The sequence below is a fragment of the Bufo gargarizans genome, chromosome 5 (assembly GCF_014858855.1).
Source record: "Bufo gargarizans isolate SCDJY-AF-19 chromosome 5, ASM1485885v1, whole genome shotgun sequence".
NCBI lineage: Eukaryota > Metazoa > Chordata > Amphibia > Anura > Bufonidae > Bufo > Bufo gargarizans.
Window position 1 is genome coordinate 448,482,390 of NC_058084.1, and position 20,906 is coordinate 448,503,295.

A 20,906-nucleotide genomic window follows, 5' to 3' on the forward strand; every position below is an offset into this window, starting at 1 on the left:
GTAGGAAAACCTTCCTCTGGTATAAATCCTCTTGCTGTAAATATCCTTCTGCCCTTCAGCTTTCTACTTGGCTGGATAATGGTGGCTCTGCTCTGTACTCTGCAAGGTACTAGATATCTTCAGGAGGCAACTTCTTCTCCTGGGTGCAAGCTAGGAACCCGGGCTATCAAGCTGCATGTTAGAAGCTACACTTCAGCTGCACTCTAGCTAAAGTGTACCCTGGCTTCAAAATTCACACTGTCCTTCTTCACTCTCTCTCCCCGAACTGGACCTGACTTTATATACTAGGGGTTTCACTAGCTCCCTCTACTGCCTAGGAGGAGGAACTACACCCCTAACAGGCCTGGTGCAGGGGATAACAGGAAAACACATTAAAAATACAATACAAAATACAATGACCATGTTCCACAGGAGGTGGAGAACAACGTGACCCAATTGACCATTGAGTAGTGCCCACATTTACATAGTGGGACACTACATTACTTGTGTTATTTTTGTCTTTGTGCCATTGTAGGTAGGTAGGTAGGTAGGAGAAAAATAACAAAAAAAAAAAAGTTTGTGTTACTTGTGTTCTTTTTGTCTTTGTGTCGTTGTAGGTAGGTAGGAGAAAAAAAAAAAGTTTTAGTGTTACTTGTGTTCGTTTTGTCTTTGTGTCGTTGTATGTAGGTTTAAGAACAATAACAAAAAAAGTTATGTTACTTGTAGTGCAAAATAATAAAAAAAACAACACATATTAATAATTCATTAGTCTTCTGTCTTTAGTTTTTTTTTTTCAATTTAATTTCTTTTGGGTCTCAATAACTTTTATTTTATTATTTTTGTTATTTAATATTAATTTTTTTTTTTTTTATTGTCACCGTCCCAATAAAGTTTCTCCCATTTATTTATATGTTTTTTTTTTTTGGGTGGTTCGTATAAAAACAAATAAATGAGCCACAAAGGCGGGGCACGCAGCCAGAGTTGTAGTAGGGGCAGGAGAAGGAACACCGCTGGACAGCAGACAGCACGTGGATGCTCTGCTAGTCATGGACAGGCAGGCGTAGTCAGGAGTGGAGCACGCCTGATCCCAGAGTTTTATGGGCGTGGCAGCCACCCAATCGGTTCTGACAATGCGGATGTAATTGTGGCTTATGTGGCACAATCGAGCACCACTGATTCATTCGCCCAGCCTCGCAGCAGGAGCAGCATCAGCAGCTGTGGGGCAACTCCACCTCCTGCTTCACCACCTCCCAGTCCCCAAGATTCTACCCTGCTCCTGTTTAGCGACAGTGAGAGTGACATGTTGGGGGAGTTAATGCAGGAGGGTGATTTGGAATTTAGTCCACCGGATCGTCAGGACCTTATAGAAGGAATAGAGGAGGAGGAGGGGGTACCTCCTGTAAGTACCCCTGTGACATCCCTTCCAATGGGTGTGGGTGGGGTCAGCCACACTACCCCCGCACCAAGTCAGACTCAGGTGTCAGTGAGGGGACAGCAGAGACATGGCAGGGGCTCCACGTTAGCTGGTCCTCTCAGTCCATCACATGGGGGCCTTGAGTCTGAGGAGGAGGGTGATCCAGAGTGGGTGCCACCTCCTTCGTCACGTGATGGCAGCAGTGACGAAGGTAGGCAGGCGAGGCAAATGGTGAGCCAGGTCACCAGGGAGCCCAGTGTCAGGGGCTCCACTGGTAAGAGCGGCAGGCAGCAGCAGCCAGCTCCTACTGTGCGCACCGAGCCTAAACAGGCGCAGGTATCCTCTGCCCCATCTGACCAGAGGTGTGGGTGGAAGTCGTCTGTTTGGGCCTATTTCACCCTGGCAGCAGATGATGTCACAATCAGCTATGCCATGCCAGGGTGAGGAGAGGGAGGTGTTTGGCTCGGCTGGGTACCACTGCCCTGACCCAGCACCTTAGAGTCAATCACTGGCGGGAGTGGGAAGAGATGCGGGGTGGTCGTAGCAGCAGCACCACCACCAGTGTGCAGGGGACAGCACCTCCTGCCACTGTTCAGCAACAGCAGACTCAAATTCCGTCCTACTCCTCCACTCCCTCTCCTAGAGGTACTGGTACTGGCAGCCATACCTCCGCCTCCACTGCACCCTCCTCCATGTCCTCCTCCTCTGCATTCCGGCGCCAGCCCTCAATTGCTGAAGGCTTTCGAAAGCACCGCGCCCTATGCCCCTGGGGACAGACGCGTGCATTCTCTCAATTGGCTCCTGGCAAGGGTAATTGCCCAACATCTGATGCCATTCAACCTTGTGGATAGCAATACATTCAGGCAGATGTTTTAGCAGGCCCAACCTAGATGGCATGTCCCCAGCCGTCATTTCTTCGCCAGGACGGGCGTCCCTGCCCTCCACCAGCATGTGGTGCAGAATGTATCCCTGTCGCTGGATCACGCTGTCAGCGACAGGGTGAATCTGACCATGGATGCCTGGACCAGCAGGCATGGGCAGGGGCGCTACATTAGTTTTACCACCCATTGGGTGTCCCTCCGAGGTGCCGGGGAGGGAACAGCGGCATCAGACTTTGTGGTGCCGCCACTGGGTGTCCAGGGGAGAAACACAAGTCTCCCTCAAGCCACTGTCTCCACAGCTGCTGAGCCCCCCAGCAAGCGTCCTCGTAGCTACTCATGTGTGGGGCACGTCCGCTGCCAGGCCGTGCTCCAGCTTGTTAGCTTAGGGGAACGAAGACACACTGGACCTGATGTTCTAGCAGCACTACAGGATCAGGTCCAGAAGTGACTGACACCCTGAAGGCTCCTGGCAGGTATGGTTGTCTGTGACAATGGCAGCAACCTCCTCACCGCCCTCCATGCTGGCAGTCTGACACATGTCCCCTGCATGGCACATTTCCTCAACTTGGTTGTACAGAAATACCTTCGCACATTTCCAGGGTTGAGTGACATTGTGCAACCTGTCCGTCGGATTGCCAGCCACTTCCGATGCTCCCAACTGCCTCCGCGTCCCTGTCCAGACTGCAGCAGGACAACAGCCTGCCCCCTCACAGGCTGCTTGTCGACAGCATGACGCGGTGGAACTCCGCCCTCCACATGCTGGAGAGGTTGTGGGAGCAGAGAAGGGCGGTGAGGGAATACCTGCTGGACCTAGGCACTCCAGGGCCAACCAACCCACTCCCATACATCACTAATGCGGAGTGGGGGCAGATACAGCAGGTCTGCCACATGTTGGCCCCATTTGAGCAGGCGACCAAGATGGTCAGCGGGGAGCATGTCGGCCTCAATGACGTGCTCCCCTTAGTGTTCCTGCTAGACAGGACACTAGATCGCCTACTCGAGCCTGGGAAGAGTGCCTTGGTGGAGCAAGATGAGGCGGCCTTGCTCCACCAGGACCAGGCCCAGGACGACGTCGAGGAGGAGGAAGACATTCACAAAGTCCAGGAGTCTGTGCCTGGTCAGGAGGGAGAAACGGTGTTGGGGGCACCGTTAGTCCGGGGGTGGGGCAGCAGCAACCGGGATCATCATGAACAGCAGCTTGAGGACCAGGATGTCATGGTCCCTGGCAGCCATGAGGAGGCACAGCGGGCAGTCCTCTTCCCTATGGCTGCCCACATGCTGCGCTGCCTCAGGAGGGACCCCTGGATCAGGAAAATGAAGGAGAGTGACGATTTCTGGCTGGCCACCATTTTAGACCCTAGATGATAGGGGAAGCTGGAGCAGCTCATACCAGCCAGCCGGAGACAGGCCCGGATGGAAAAACTGTGGGCCTGTCTCATCAAATGGCTGGAGGAGTCGAACCCGCAGCCTCAGGCTCCAGTTATCCCCGCCCATCTCACCCAGGTCCCAGCAGCACCAGCCGAGTTGGTGACCTTATGGGTGAGATGAGGCTGTTCTACAAGTCTGTGCGACCCAGTAGCAGCAGCAGCAGCAGTAGTAGTAGTCACCACCAGCGGCTGGCCCGCATGGTGGCTGACTACATGGGGTCAGTCGGTGCTTCCGACAGCATGAGCACCGACAACCAATGGAGTACTGGGTCGCCAAGCTGGACACCTGCCGTGAGCTCGCTCAGTATGCGCTGGAGCTACTGTCTTGCCCCCCCTCCAGCGTACTGTCTGAGCGGACTTTCAGCGCGGCAGGTGGGGTGGTCACTGACAAGAGGACCCGTCTGTCCACTGACTCCATGGACAGACTCACATTCATCAAGATGAACGAGTCCTGGATCGGCAGTGACTTATTGGCCCCCGCTGTCGGTTCAGGCCGTTAAGAGGTCCATCACTCTCCTTTTCTCATCCCTCCAAATATCCGTTGTTTTTAAATATTTTTAACTTATTTATTGATATTTTTAATTATTTATTAAATTACTTATTTATTTATGTACATTTATATATGAATTGATTTATTTATTAATTACAATGAATTTATTATTGATAAATTTTGTTATGAATTTATTGATGAATTATTTATTTTTCTATTTATTTCATATATACAGTACAGACCAAAAGTTTGGACACATCTTCTCATTCAAAGAGTTTTCTTTATTTTCATGACTATGAAAATTGTAGATTCACATTGAAGGCATCAAAACTATGAATTAACACATGTGGAATTATATACATAACAAAAAAGTGTGAAACAACTGAAAATATGTCATGATCTAGGTTCTTCAAAGAAGCCATCTTTTGCTTTGATTACTGCTTTGCACACTCTTGGCATTCTCTTGATGAGCTTCAAGAGGTAGTCACTAGAGTTGAGCGAACACCTGGATGTTCGGGTTCGAGAAGTTCGGCCGAACTTCCCGGAAATGTTCGGGCTCGGGATTCGAACCTGACCCGAACTTCGTCTCGAACCCGAACCCCATTGAAGTCAATGGGGACCCAAACTTTTCGGCACTAAAAAGGCTGTAAAACAGCCCAGGAAAGAGCTAGAGGGCTGCAAAAGGCAGCAACATGTAGGTAAATCCCCTGCAAACAAATGTGGATAGGGAAATGAATAAAAATAAAAATAAAATAAATAAAAATTACCCAATATCAATTGGAGAGAGGTCCCATAGCAGAGGAGCACCACTGTAACAGTCCATTGTCAGATATTTAGTCCCAGGCACCCAGGCAGAGGAGAGAGGTCCCTTAACAGAGAATCTGGCTTCATGTCAGCAGAGAATCAGTCTGCATGTCATAGCAGAGAATCAGGCTTCACGTCACCCACCACTGTAACAGTCCATTGTCATATATTTAGGCCCAGGCACCCAGGCAGAGGAGAGAGGTCCCGTAACAGAGAATCTGGCTTCATGTCAGCAGAGAATCAGTCTGCATGTCATAGCAGAGAATCAGGCTTCACGTCAGCCACCACAGTAACAGTCCATTGTCATATATATAGGCCCAGGCACCCAGGCAGAGGAGAGAGGTCCCATAACAGAGAATCTGGCTTCATGTCAGCAGAGAATGAGTCTGCATGTCATAGCAGAGAATCAGGCTTCACGTCAGCCACCACTGTAACAGTCCATTGTCATATATTTATGCCCAGGCACCCAGGCAGAGGATAGAGGTCCCGTAACTGAGAATCTGGCTTCATGTCAGCAGAGAATCAGTCTGCATGTCATAGCAGAGAATCAGGCTTCACGACAGCCACCACTATAACAGTCCATTGTCATATATTTAGGCCCAGGCACACAGGCAGAGGAGAGAGGTCCCGTAACAGAGAATCTGGCTTCATGTCAGCAGAGAATCAGTCTGCATGTCATAGCAGAGAATCAGGCTTCACGTCAGCCACCACTGTAACAGTCCATTGTCATATATTTAGGCCCAGGCACCCAGGCAGAGGAGAGAGGTCCCATAACAGAGAATCTGGCTTCATGTCAGCAGAGAATCAGTCTGCATGTCATAGCAGAGAATCAGGCTTCACGTCAGCCACCACTGTAACAGTCCATTGTCATATATTTAGGCCCAGGCACCCAGGCAGAGGAGAGAGGTCCCATAACAGAGAATCTGGCTTCATGTCAGCAGAGAATCAGTCTGCATGTCATAGCAGAGAATCAGGCTTCAAGTCAGCCACCACTGTAACAGTCCATTGTCATATATTTAGGCCCAGGCACCCAGGCAGAGGAGAGAGGTCCCTTAACAGAGAATCTGGCTTCATGTCTGCAGAGAATCAGTCTGCATGTCATAGCAGAGAATCAGGCTTCATGTCACTCACCACTGTAACAGTCCATTGTCATATATTTAGGCCCAGGCACCCAGGCAGAGGAGAGAGGTCCCGTAACAGAGAATCTGGCTTCATGTCAGCAGAGAATCAGTCTGCATGTCATAGCAGAGAATCAGGCTTCACATCAGCCACCACTGGAACAGTCCATTGTCATATATTTAGGCCCAGGCACCCAGGCAGAGGAGAGAGGTCCCGTAACAGAGAATCTGGCTTCATGTCCGCAGAGAATCAGTCTGCATGTCATAGCAGATAATCAGGCTTCACGTCACCCACCACTGTAACAGTCCATTGTCATATATTTAGGCCCAGGCACCCAGGCAGAGGAGAGAGGTCCTATAACAGAGAATCTGGCTTCATGTCATAGCAGAGAATCATGCTTCACGTCACCCAACATTGGAACAGTCCATTGTCATATATTTAGGCCCCGGCACCCAGACAGAGGAGAGGTTCATTCAACTTTGGGTTGCCTTGCAATATAATGGTAAAATGAAAATAAAAATAGGATTGAATGGGCACCTGCAGTACAATAATATATGGTTAAGGGGAGGTAGTTAATGTCTAATCTGCACAAGGGATGGACAGGTCCTGTGGGATCCATGCCTGGTTCATTTTTATGAACGTCAGCTTGTCCACATTGGCTGTAGACAGGCGGCTGCGTTTGTCTGTAATGACGCCCCCTGCCGTGCTGAATACACGTTCAGACAAAACGCTGGCCGCTGGGCAGGCCAGCACCTCCAAGGCATAAAAGGCTAGCTCTGGCCACGTGGACAATTTAGAGACCCAGAAGTTGAATAGGGCCGAACCATCAGTCAGTACGTGGAGGGGTGTGCACACGTACTGTTCCACCATGTTAGTGAAATGTTGCCTCCTGCTAACACATTGCGTATCAGGTGGTGGTGCAGTTAGCTGTGGCGTGTTGACAAAACTTTTCCACATCTCTGCCATGCTAACCCTGCCCTCAGAGGAGCTGGCCGTGACACAGCTGCCTTGGCGACCTCTTGCTCCTCCTCTGCCTTGGCCTTGGGCTTCCACTTTTTCCCCTGTGACATTTGGGAATGCTTTCAGTAGCGCATCTACCAACGTGCGCTTGTACTCGCGCATCTTCCTATCACGCTCCAGTGCAGGAAGTAAGGTGGGCACATTGTCTTTGTAGCGTGGATCCAGCAGGGTGGCAACCCAGTAGTCTGCACACGTTAAAATGTGGGAAACTCTGCTGTTGTTGCGCAGGCACTGCAGCATGTAGTCGCTCATGTGTGCCAGGCTGCCCAGGGGTAAGGACAAGCTGTCCTCTGTGGGAGGCGTATCGTCATCGTCCTGCGTTTCCCCCCAGCCACGCACCAGTGATGGGCCCGAGCTGCGATGGGTGCCACCCCGCTGTGACCATGCTTCATCCTCATCCTCCTCCACTTCCTCCTCATCCTCGTCCTCCTCGTCCTCCAGTAGTGGGCCCTGGCTGGCCACATTTGTACCTAGCCTCTGCTGTTGCAAGAAACCTCCCTCTGAGTCACTTCGAAGAGACTGGCCTGAAAGTGCTAAAAATGACCCCTCTTCCTCCTCCTCCTCCTGGGCCACCTCCTCATCGCCCTAAGTGTTTTCTCAAGGAGACATAGAAGTGGTATTGTAACGCTGATAACGGCGTCATCGCCACTGGCCATGTTGGTGGAGTACTCGAAACAGCGCAACAGGGCACACAGGTCTCGCATGGAGGCCCAGTCATTGGTGGTGAAGTGGTGCTGTTCCGCAGTGCGACTGACCCATGCGTGCTGCAGCTGAAACTCCACTATGGCCTGCTGCTGCTCGCACAGTCTGTCCAGCATGTGCAAGGTGGAGTTCCACCTGGTGGGCACGTCGCATATGAGGCGGTGAGCGGGAAGGCCGAAGTTACGCTGTAGCGCAGACAGGCGAGCAGCGGCAGGATGTGAACGCCGGAAGCGCGAACAGACGGCCCGCACTTTATGCAGCAGCTCTGACATGTCGGGGTAGTTGTGAATGAACTTCTGCACTACCAAATTCAGCACATGCGCCAAGCAAGGGATGTGCGTCAAACCGGCTAGTCCCAGAGCTGCAACGAGATTTCGCCCATTATCGCACACCACCAGGCCAGGCTTGGGGCTCACCGGCAGAAACCACTCGTCGGTCTGTTGTTCTATACCCCGCCACAACTCCTGTGCGGTGTGGGGCCTGTCCCCAAACATATGAGTTTCAGAATGGCCAGCTGACGTTTACCCCGGGCTGTGCTGAAGTTGGTGGTGAAGGTGTGTGGCTGACTGGATGAGCAGGTGGAAGAAGAGGAGGAGGAAGCTGAGGAGGAGGAGGTGGCAACAGGAGGCAAAGAATGTTGCCCTGCGATCCTTGGTGGCGGAAGGACTTGCGCCAAACAGCTCTCCGCCTGGGGCCCAGCTGCCACTACATTTACCCAGTGTGTAGTTAGGGAGATATAGCGTCCCTGGCCGTGCTTACTGGTCCACGTATCTGTGGTTAGGTGGACCCTGCCACAGATGGCGTTGCGCAGTGCACACTTGATTTTATCGGATACTTGGTGTAACGGATCACCTGGCACCCCGACTGAGTGCCTCCGTTGCTAGATGCTCCTAGTGCTTTCGGAGGACTCCAAGCACTCCACTTGACACCGTACGCCCTGCAGACCCCACGAACCGCCGCAGCTTGGTTGGGGTATCACCGTCCTCCACCCACGCTGGACCTACGACAAGGCTCCAGGCTCCAGTGGGTGAACCTCTCCTACAGCCAGAGAGCAGGAACAGCTCTTACAAGAGCTAGTAGTTATGCCAGGGGAGTATAGCAAATCTTCAGCGTATAGCAATCCCCCAGTTTGATCAGTTATCCAAACACCAGTCTCAGCATGATGAAGGATAAAACAGGAACACTTTATTGAGGGCTACCCGCCCGTATTTATGCAGGTCCCCATCTGGTGGCCACGCCCCCAGGGGACCAGAATGGAGACTGCGACACACCGAATAGATACAACACATCCCCACAATGCATCATGGTTTCCTCCTCTCTGCCCCAGAGACAACCGAGGGATAATCCAATTATCTCTCAGGACAAAGGGGAGATCGCCAATACACATGTGGGGACAACAGGACAGAAATCACCATTTAAACACACAATGTCACACCCTCCCAGCAACCACAGACATTTAACATATTCCCAGATAGCTCAAGTCTGAGTGCATATCGTTAGGCGAATGACACTCAGACCACACGAATACAATTAAACTAGCCATCTGGGTACCCTCACATAACAAAATACAATTCCAAAGACAGATTTAAGCTGTGCGGCCGGCCTGTGTTCTTTAAAGTTAGTATGGGCCATAATCCTGAGGCAGGAGGCTGGCAACCAGCCCCCTCCAAAACACCGTGGCGAGGTTGGTTTCGTCACACATCTCCCCCTTCTAGGGAAGATTAACCAGATACCTGACCTCACGGTCAGTACCTGAGTTAGTCTGGCAGTCCAACCACAACCCCATACTGGACCTGTTGAATTTTGGGGCCTGGCTCTGTTCCGTATGTCCCCAGCGGTTGAGTGGGCATCTGCGACTCCTTGCTGCCTTGTGGTTCTCCAGCTTGGAGCTGTAGGTACTTGGTAGGCAGAGGCCGACTGCGCTCTGCCCAGATGCCAGCTCTTCCGCGGGGGTAGCCTGTGGAAAGTCCGGCTCTGAAGAAGAGGGTAGGGGAGGGCAGAGGCCGACTGCGCTCTGCCCAGATGCCAGCTCTTCCGCTGGGGTAGCCGGTGGGGAGTCCGGCTCTGAAGAAGAGGGTAGGGGAGGGCAGAGGCCGACTGCACTCTGCCCAGATGCCAGCTCTTCCGCTGGGAAGAAATCAGTGGGTAGCGCAGGCTCATCCCCTGCCCCCAGAACTCTGTTGGGAAGTAGCTGGGAAGGGGAGGGCTCGCTTACCTCCTCCTCCTGGTATCCCTGCGGAGATGGATGGGGATCTGGACCGACTGTCCAGCATCCCTGTAGGACTGGCACCGAGCCCGCGGTCTCATCTGCGCCCATGCAGAGGGGCTTGTGTTCCCCTTTTCCCGGTATCTCCGGCTGCTGGTGGAAGGTGAGGCCGGTTGCCTCTCCTCCCCAGGACTCTGGTTGCTGTAAGGCAGAGGGACCCCGCATCTCCTCCCCCTGGAACTCAGGTTGCCGCTGGGGAGAGAGACCGGTTGTCTCCTCTCCCTGTGATATGCACTGCCGCTGGAGATCTGGGCAGGCGGCCCAGCATCCCTGTAGGGCCAGTAGAGAGACCTCGGTCCCATCTCCACCTGCCATCTGTGGGTCCTCCCAGGACCAGTCTGTGAGGTCCCTCCACATTTGCGAGTCAGGATCACCTGCGTCCACACCTGGCAACTCTGGCTGCTGCTGAGGGTCTGGGCCAGCATCCCAGCATCCCGGTGGAGAGCCCTCGGTCCCGTCTCCACCTGCCTGTTGTGGTTCCTCACAGGACCAGTCTATGAGGACCCCTACCTCTGTAGCTGGTACTGAAGCAGGGGATACTTCAGTCGGGTCTTCCCAGCTGTAGGGTTGTAGGTCTGGGACTGCCACCCAGCTCTCTGGCAGTGTATATTGGGACCGAATTGAGCTGAAGAAGTATTGGTAGTCCTGCTCCAGCTCCCACTCCTTTGTCACTAGAGATGCCAGGTCTTGTCTCACCTCTCTCGCTGTAGCCCAATCATGCATAGCCTCTCTGTAGTCATAGATATCCCAGAACCGGGACCCTCCAGCATCTCCGAACTCTGGTTCTGCGAAGGCCTCAAACAACAGGCCAGGGCCATCATAATCCTCACCCTCGGGTCTGTCGTGCTCAGCCATCCAGGGAGAGTGCCGAATCACATACCACCAGAGTGCCTGGTAGGCGTCATCTAGCCAAAGCTCCTTCCATACCAGGCTCTCCAGTTCTGTCACCCACTCATTCAGGGGCTCCTCTCCCAGAAGGGGCATTCGCAGGGCCACTCGCATCCGCAACTGCTGCTCCTCACTGGGGAGACACTCGCCCCGCCGACGCTGTACATCTTCCAGGGCCTCGTGCCAGACGCCTTTCCGGACTGCATCCCTCCAGTCCGGGTCATCATCCTCCTCGTAGTGGAACGCTGTTCGAAGACTAGCCGATTCCATCCTGCTGTAGCCAGGGGCGCTGTACGGATACTAGCGTTGCCCTCAATATACTCCACGAACGGTGTCTCCGAGCTGCTTCTCCTCACACTAGGACGCCATCCCACTGCTTGCCACCAATGTAACGGATCACCTGGCACCCCGACCGAGTACCTCCGTTGCTAGATGCTCCTAGTGCTTTCCGAGGACTCCAAGCACTCCACTTGACACCGTACGCACTGCAGACCCCACGAACCGCCGTAGCTTGGTTGGGGTCTCACCGTCCTCCACCCACGCTGGACCTACGACAAGGCTCCAGGCTCCAGTGGGTGAACCTCTCCTACAGCCAGAGAGCAGGAACAGCTCTTACAAGAGCTAGTAGTTATGCCAGGGGAGTATAGCAAATCTTCAGCGTATAGCAATCCCCCAGTTTGATCAGTTATCCAAACACCAGTCTCAGCATGATGAAGGATAAAACAGGAACACTTTATTGAGGGCTACCCGCCCGTATTTATGCAGGTCCCCATCTGGTGGACACGCCCCCAGGGGACCAGAATGGAGACTGCGACACACCGAACAGATACAACACATCCCCACAATGCATCATGGTTTCCTCCTCTCTGCCCCAGAGACAACCGAGGGATAATCCAATTATCTCTCAGGACAAAGGGGAGATCGCCAATACACATGTGGGGACAACAGGACAGAAATCACCATTTAAACACACAATGTCACACCCTCCCAGCAACCACAGACATTTAACATATTCCCAGATAGCTCAAGTCTGAGTGCATATCGTTAGGCGAATGACACTCAGACCACACGAATACAATTAAACTAGCCATCTGGGTACCCTCACATAACAAAATACAATTCCAAAGACAGATTTAAGCTGTGCGGCCGGCCTGTGTTCTTTAAAGTTAGTATGGGCCATAATCCTGAGGCAGGAGGCTGGCAACCAGCCCCCTCCAAAACACCGTGGCGAGGTTGGTTTCGTCACACTTGGTTGTGCAGGGAAGGCACGGCTCTATTGGAGAAGTAGTGGCGGCTGGGAACAACATACTGTGGGACAGCAAGCGACATGAGCTGTTTGAAGCTGTCTGTGTCCACCAGCCTAAATGACAGCATTTCATAGGCCAGTAGTTTAGAAATGCTGGCATTCAAGGCCAGGGATCGAGGGTGGCTAGGTGGGAATTTACGCTTTCTCTCAAATGTTTGTGAGATGGAGAGCTGAACGCTGCCGTGTGACATGGTTCAGATGCTTGGTGACGGAGGTGGTGGTGTTGGTGGTACATCCCCTGTTTGCTGGGCGGCAGGTGCCAACGTTCCTCCAGAGGCGGAGGAAGAGACCGAGGCGGCAGCAGCAGAAGAGGCCGAGGCGGCAGCAGCAGAAGACGCCGAGGCGGCAGCAGCAGAAGAGGTAGCAGGGGGAGCCTGAGTGACTTCCTTGTTTTTAAGGTGTTTACTCCACTGCAATTCATGCTTTGCATGCAGGTGCCTGGTCATGCAGGTTGTGCTAAGGTTCAGAACGTTAATGCCTCGCTTCAGGCTCTGATGGCACAGCGTGCAAACCACTCGGGTCTTGTCGTCAGCACATTGTTTGAAGAAGTGCCATGCCAGGGAACTCCTTGAAGCTGCCTTTGGGGTGCTCGGTCCCAGATGGCGGCGGTCAGTAGCAGGCGGAGTCTCTTGGCGGCGGGTGTTCTGCTTTTGCCCACTGCTCCCTCTTTTGCTACGCTGTTGGCTCAGTCTCACCACTGCCTCTTCCTCCGAACTGTGAAAGTCAGTGGCACGACCTTCATTCCATGTGGGGTCTAGGACCTCATCGTCCCCTGCATCGTCTTCCACCCAGTCTTGATCCCTGACCTCCTGTTCAGTCTGCACACTGCAGAAAGACGCAGCAGTTGGCACCTGTGTTTCGTCATCATCAGAGATGTGCTGAGGTGGTATTCCCATGTCCTCATCATCAGGAAACATAAGTGGTTGTGCGTCAGTGCATTCTATGTCTTCCACCGCTGGGGAAGGGCTAGGTGGATGCCCTTGGGAAACCCTGCCAGCGGAGTCTTCAAACAGCATAAGAGACTGCTGCATAACTTGAGGCTCAGACAGTTTCCCTGGTATGCATGGGGGTGATGTGACAGACTGATGGGCTTGGTTTTCAGGCGCCATCTGTGCGCTTTCTGCAGAAGACTGGGTGGGAGATAATGTGAACGTGCTGGATCCACTGTCGGCCACCCAATTGACTAATGCCTGTACCTGCTCAGGCCTTAACATCCTTAGAACGGCATTGGGCCCCACCAAATATCGCTGTAAATTATGGCGGCTACTGGGACCTGAGGTAGTTGGTACACTAGGACGTGTGGCTGTGGCAGAACGGCCACGTCCTCTCCCAGCACCAGAGGGTCCACTAACACCACCACGACCATGTCCGCGTCCGCGTCCTTTACTAGATGTTTTCCTCATTGTTATCGTTCACCACAACAACAAAAATATTATTTGGCCCAATGTATTGAATTCAAATTCAGGCCTTTTTTTACAGACACCTAACACTATCTGGCTATCTATTTAGGTACCGTATTACACTAATACAGGCACAGCAGTAACCACAGATTTAGCTGACTATAAATTTGAGGCCTATTATTTAGGCGCTGGGTGACAGGTATAGGTTTACGGACAGAATTAGACTGGGATATGCACAGTAGCGTGTGTGTCAAGTTATTGAGAATGACCCTATCAGCACCTTGAATCTAATATACCCTTTTAGGGATAAATTTAAAGTAGGCCTGATACAGCAGAAACCACTAATTTAGAGAATTGCTAAATTGGGAATTGTATTTCAACGCAGAACAAAAACTGTGCTTTGACGGACACTAAATAACTTGCCCAGCCACAGCAATAACCACAGATTTAGCTGACTATAAATTTGAGGCCTATTATTTAGGCGCTGGGAGACAGGTATACGTTTACAGACAGAATTAGACTGGGATATGCACAGTAGCGTGTGTGTCAAGTTATTGAGAATGACCCTATCAGCACCTTGATTCTAATATACCCTTTTATGGATGGATTTAAAGTAGGCCTGATACATCAGAAACCACTAATTTAGAGAATTGCTAAATTGGGAATTGTATTTCAACCCAGAACAAAAACTGTGCTTTGACGGACACTAAATAACTTGCCCAGCCACAGCAATAACCACAGATTTAGCTGACTATAAATTTGAGGCCTATTATTTAGGCGCTGGGTGACAGGTATAGGTTTACGGACAGAATTAGACTGGGATATGCACAGTAGCGTGTGTGTGAAGTTATTGAGAATGACCCTATCAGCACCTTGAATCTAATATACCCTTATAGGGATAAATTTAAAGTAGGCCTGATACAGCAGAAACCACTAATTTAGAGAATTGCTAAATTGGGAATTGTATTTCAACGCAGAACAAAAACTGTGCTTTGACGGACACTAAATAACTTGCCCAGCCACAGCAATAACCACAGATTTAGCTGACTATAAATTTGAGGCCTATTATTTAGGCGCTGGGAGACAGGTATACGTTTACAGACAGAATTAGACTGGGATATGCACAGTAGCGTGTGTGTCAAGTTATTGAGAATGACCCTATCAGCACCTTGATTCTAATATACCCTTTTATGGATGGATTTAAAGTAGGCCTGATACATCAGAAACCACTAATTTAGAGAATTGCTAAATTGGGAATTGTATTTCAACCCAGAACAAAAACTGTGCTTTGACGGACACTAAATAACTTGCCCAGCCACAGCAATAACCACAGATTTAGCTGACTATAAATTTGAGGCCTATTATTTAGGCGCTGGGTGACAGTTATACGTTTACAGACAAAATTAGACTGGGATATGCACAGTAGCGTGTGTTTCAAGTTATTGAGAATGACCCTATCAGCACCTTGATTCTAATATACCCTTTTAGGGATGGATTTAAAGTAGGCCTGATACAGCAGAAACCACTAATTTAGAGAATTGCTAAATTGGAAATTGTATTTCAACCCAGAACAAAAACTGTGCTTTGACGGACACTAAATAACTTGCCCAGCCACAGCAATAACCACAGATTTAGCTGACTATAAACTTGAGGCCTATTATTTAGGCGCTGGGTGACAGGTATACGTTTACGGACAGAATTAGACTGGGATATGCACAGTAGCGTGTGTGTGAAGTTATTGAGAATGACCCTATCTGCACCTTGAATCTAATATACCCTTTTAGGGATAAATTTAAAGTAGGCCTGATACATCAGAAACCACTAATTTAGAGAATTGCTAAATTGGGAATTGTATTTCAACCCAGAACAAAAACTGTGCTTTGACAGACACTAAATAACTTGCCCAGCAACAGCAATAACCACAGATTTAGCTGACTATAAATTTGAGGCCTATTATTTAGGCGCTGGGTGACAGGTATAGGTTTACAGACAGAATTAGACTGGGATATGGCCAAAAAATAACCACACTATTGATGGTTAAATGCACTTGGTGTGACAGCTTGACCAACCACACTATTGAGGGTTAAATGCACTTGGTGACAGGCTCAGCTTGCCCCTGATGTAGTATATGGCCAAAAAATGACTACACTATTGATGGTTAAATGCACTTGGTGTGACAGCTTGACCAACCACACTATTGAGGGTTAAATGCACTTGGTGACAGGCTTAGCTTGCCCCTGATGTAGTATATGGCCAAAAAAATAACCACACTATTAATGGTTAAATGCACACTTTGTGTGACAGCCAAAAAACAACCTCACTATTGAGGGTTAAATGCACTTGGTGACAGCTTGCCCCTGATGTAGTATATGGCCAAAAAATAACCACACTTATTGATGGTTAAATGCACTTGGTGTGACAGCTTGACCCTGATGTAGGATTTAGCCAAAAAACAACCACACTATTGAGGGTTAAATGCACTTGGTGGCAGCTTGTGCTGGCGCACCACAAGACACAAAATGGCCGCCTATCACCCCAGAAATAAGTGAATGAAAAACGCTCTGGGCAGCCTAAAAACAGTGAGCAGTTGAATATCAGCAGTTCAATGATCCACAGCTGCAGATCGATCACTGAATGAAGTCTTTTGGATGAGTTAATCACTGCCTAATCTCGCCCTAACGTCGCAGCTGCAACCTCTCCCTACACTGATCAGAGCAGAGTGACGGGCGGCGCTACGTGACTCCAGCTTAAATAGAGGCTGGGTCACATGCTGCACTGGCCAATCACAGCCATGCCAATAGTAGGCATGGCTGTGATGGCCTCTTGGGGCAAGTAGTATGACGCTTGTTGATTGGCTGCTTTGCAGCCTTTCAAAAAGCGCCAAGAAAGCGACGAACACTGAACCCGAACCCAGACTTTAACGGAAATGTTCGGGTTCGGGTCCGTGTCACGGACACCCCAAAATTCGGTACGAACCCGAACTATACAGTTCGGGTTCGCTCATCCCTAGTAGTCACCTGAAATGGTTTTCACTTCACAGGTGTGCCCTGTCAGGTTTAATAAGCTGGATTTCTTGCCTAATAAATGGGGTTGGGACCATCAGTTGTGTTGAGGAGAAGTCAGGTGGATACACAGCTGATAGTCCTACTGAATAGACTGTTAGAATTTGTATTATGGCAAGAAAAAAGCAGCTAAGTAAAGAAAAACAAGTGGTCATCATTGCTTTAAGAAATGAAGGTCAGTCAGTCCGAAAAATTTGGAAAACTTTGAAAGTAAGGGCTATTTGACCATGAAGGAGAGTGATGGGGTGCTGCGCCAGATGACCTGGCCTCCACAGTCACCGGACCTGAACCCAATCGAGATGGTTTGGGGTGAGCTGGACAGCAGAGTGAAGGCAAAAGGGCCAACAAGTGCTAAGCATCTCTGGGAACTCCTTCAAGACTGTTGGAAGACCATTTCAGGTGACTACCTCTTGAAGCTCATCAAGAGAATGCCAAGAGTGTGCAAAGCAGTAATCAAAGCAAAAGGTGGCTACTTTGAAGAACCTAGAATATGACATATTTTCAGTTGTTTCACACTTTTTTGTTATGTATATAATTCCACATGTGTTAATTCATAGTTATGATACCTCCAGTGTGAATCTACAATTTTCCTAGTCATTAAAATAAAGAAAACTCTTTGAATGAGAAGGTGTGTCCAAACTTTTGGTCTGTACTGTATATATATATATATATATATATATATATATATATATTTATATGAATTTGCATTATATTCTATCTATTTATTAATTTATTAATCATGAAATTTAAAATTAATATATTGTGTATTATGATTGTGATGATTTTTAATATATTTATAGTTATATTCACATATATATATTGTATTTCTAAATGTATTTACTGTATAATACTGTAGATTATTCAAAATATGAAATGTACAGTTGTTTTTAATTTTTAATTTATTATATTTATGTATTGATAAATATCAGTATTGATCCATTTTTAAATAATCAGTCATTATTTATTTTCTTAATTGATTTTTTAAAGTAATTAGTGTGCATGGACACACAGCACACAATCTGACCTCACTAGTCTGCTCCAGGTTTCCCGATCAGGCACATGGAAGATGCAGCAGAACACTGCGTTTTCACTAACAACGACATCATGTTGTGTTTTCTCGAAGCCAGAGGGCTGTGGAAGTGTCAGTGTTAAGCAGCGCCTCTTTCGTAGGATATGTTGTAAGTAAATCTTAATTTTTTGATCTGAGGCGTGAAAAGCGCATCAAAACTAATTAAGAACTTAACACAATCGCAGATAAAAGTCATTGACTTTGCTTGCAAAATCACAGGATTTTACATGAAAGCACACACGACGCATTCGGACCTTATCTGCGATGCCCGTGTGAAAGGAGCCAAACTGCTAATCGTTATGCACAAACAGTTTACTGTCAGTTCTATGTAACTGAAGAACACTTGTTCCCCTCTTAACAGACTCAAAAATGCACTGTGCTGGATGACAGTGTTGGCGCTCCACTGTGCCTGTCAGCCCCGCCAGGCTGAAGTATGCACCCTTTGCACCTGACACTAATACCCCGGGTGTTCAAAATAGGCCTTTAAAATTGATCATTATGCCCTAGCACCGGCAAGAGATCATGCAGGTTGCTCACTGGTGGAAGCCACAATGTGGACCCTTCCAACAGCCTTGGAACAACGCTGCTTCATCGCCAAAGGAAGTTTGCATTGCCTCCGTCAGATCATGACGGAATGCTTCCAGACTCCGGCCGATTAAACTTGGCTTATCAATGCCTTCAGTGCTCACACAGGCACATGAGGGATGGGTGTAGCAATTGGATGTAGACTAGCGTGTGTGCTATACTGATCGTGTATGGGTGGGTGGAGCGTCGGGACACATTCCTCCTCACAGACATGAGGAGGAACGAAAGAGCCGCTGCTAAACACCAACACTTCCACAGCCCTCTGGCTTCGAGAAAACACAACATGATGTCGTTGTAAGTGATAACAAAGTGTTCTGCTGCACTTTCCATGTGCCTGATCTGTAAAATGAGAGATCTTGTTCTATATCTAGATGTTAATTCCTTTATATATTTACATTAATTTTTAGCTTTATATAATAATTATTATTAATCTCAATATGTCTCAATTGATGTATGGTGTTGCCCGGGTCTGATGGGGGTCCATTTCCGGGAACACACTGCTGCTGCCCACATGTCACCTGCTGTTGCTGCTGCTGTCGGAGATGTCTCAGTTGATGTATGGTGTTGCCCGGGTCTGGTGGGGGCCCATTCCCGGGAACACACTGCTGCTGCCCACATGTCACCTACTGTTGCTGCTGCTGTCGGAGATATCTCAGTTGATGTATGGTGTTGCCCGGGTCTGGTGGGGGCCCATTCCCGGGAACACACTGATGCTGCCCACATGTCACCTGCTGTTGCTGCTGCTGTCGGAGATGTCTTAGTTGATGTATGGTGTTGCCAGGGTCTGGTGGGGGCCCATTCCTGGGAACACACTGCTGCAGCCCACATTTCTGCTGCTGCTGTAGCTGTATGTCCTGCGTAGTTAGGCTGAGAAATTTATAGGCCTTATACTCCATCGTAAATTCTAACTGCTGCTGCTGTTTGTCATCATGATCACGTTGACTTGTCTGTAGGACTTTTAAAACACCGTTGGCTGCTGCTGCCTGTCTTGCGGCGTTAGGCCGAGATATTTATAGGCCTTATACTCCAACGTAACTTCTACCTGCTGCTGCTGTTTGTTATCATGATCACATTGACTTGTCTGTAGGACTTTTAAAACACCGTTGCCTGCTGCTGCCTGTCTTGTGGAGTTAGGCCGAGATATTTATAGGCCTTATACTCCACCGTAAATTCTACCTGCTGCTGCTGCTTTTTGTCATCGTGATCACGTTGACTTGTATGTAGGACTTTTTAAACACCGTTGCCTGCTGCTGCCTGTCTTGCGGAGTTAGGCCGATATATTTATAGGCCTTATACTCCACCGTTAATTCTACCTGCTGCTGCTGTGTGTCTTTGTGCTCTTGACTTAGTTGTAGGACTTTGACCAATAAAGTTAATCTTATGGTGACGTTGCCTGTATTTAATCTGAATATTTAGTCCTATGTATGTGTATAACTTACAGTATAGCATTAAAATTTATAATATTGGGTGTTTATTGATCCTGCCTGCGTAGTTGTGTAAATAATGCCTGTCTTTTAGTGAAGAGTTATCATTTATAAGCTGCTGCCTGTCATGACAGTGCTGGGTAAAGCAGATCGATGGGTAGCTCTTGATCGGTAGCTTTAGTATTTAAATTCTACTGTCTGCCATTATTCTGCTAAATTATGATTGATCCTTACATTACATTACAAAAAAATACGTGTTGAAGCAGTCTGTCAAGCTTGTTTGGAGACAATCGGCATGGACCACTTATTTGCCATAGTAGTTTCTCTAGTATATAGTATTGGAATTCTCAGAAATTGGTGTGCATGTTTGCTATTCTGACATGTGCTATGCTCATTATGTATAATCAATTATTAAAATAATAATACTAATATATATATATATATATATAATTATTATTTAAGTTAAGTGGTAATAATCAACACTCACAAAAAACTTTTATTTATTTATTTATTTTATTTTGTTATTTTGAAAAAATTGTGTTTGGGGGAGCCCTGTTGTGGTTGTTACTGTTAAACGTGGGGACTGCACCTGGCCTTCCATTGTCAGCAGTTGTTGTGCAGTTAAAACTGTACATGACTAATTGATGAAAACTGAAAAAAGTTTATTATTTTATTATTTATATATTTTTTTTAGATAAGGATCGAGGTTTGAACATGGTGTCGTCTGTCGTCCTGGGAGGGATGGCTGACTTCCGTGTTGACCTCTCTCTACATGGTTTAGTGTGACTGGCGTCATACGCAGCTGTGTGGTAATCAGGTTTTGTGAATGTAGAATTATTGGCACATTTTGAGTTTTAGCTATATACATTATTAATTTGTTAAAGAATATTCTAGAATTTAAATAATGAAAATTATCACATGATTATTATAGAAGCCATGTCACAATTTTTTTTGAGATTCTACTAAATTCATCCCGGTTTTCTATTGTTAATGAGGATGCAATGCTCCAACAAAAAAAATTGTGTAATCGCAAATATATTTCTAATCCATGCTGGTTTTTTCTTCTAACA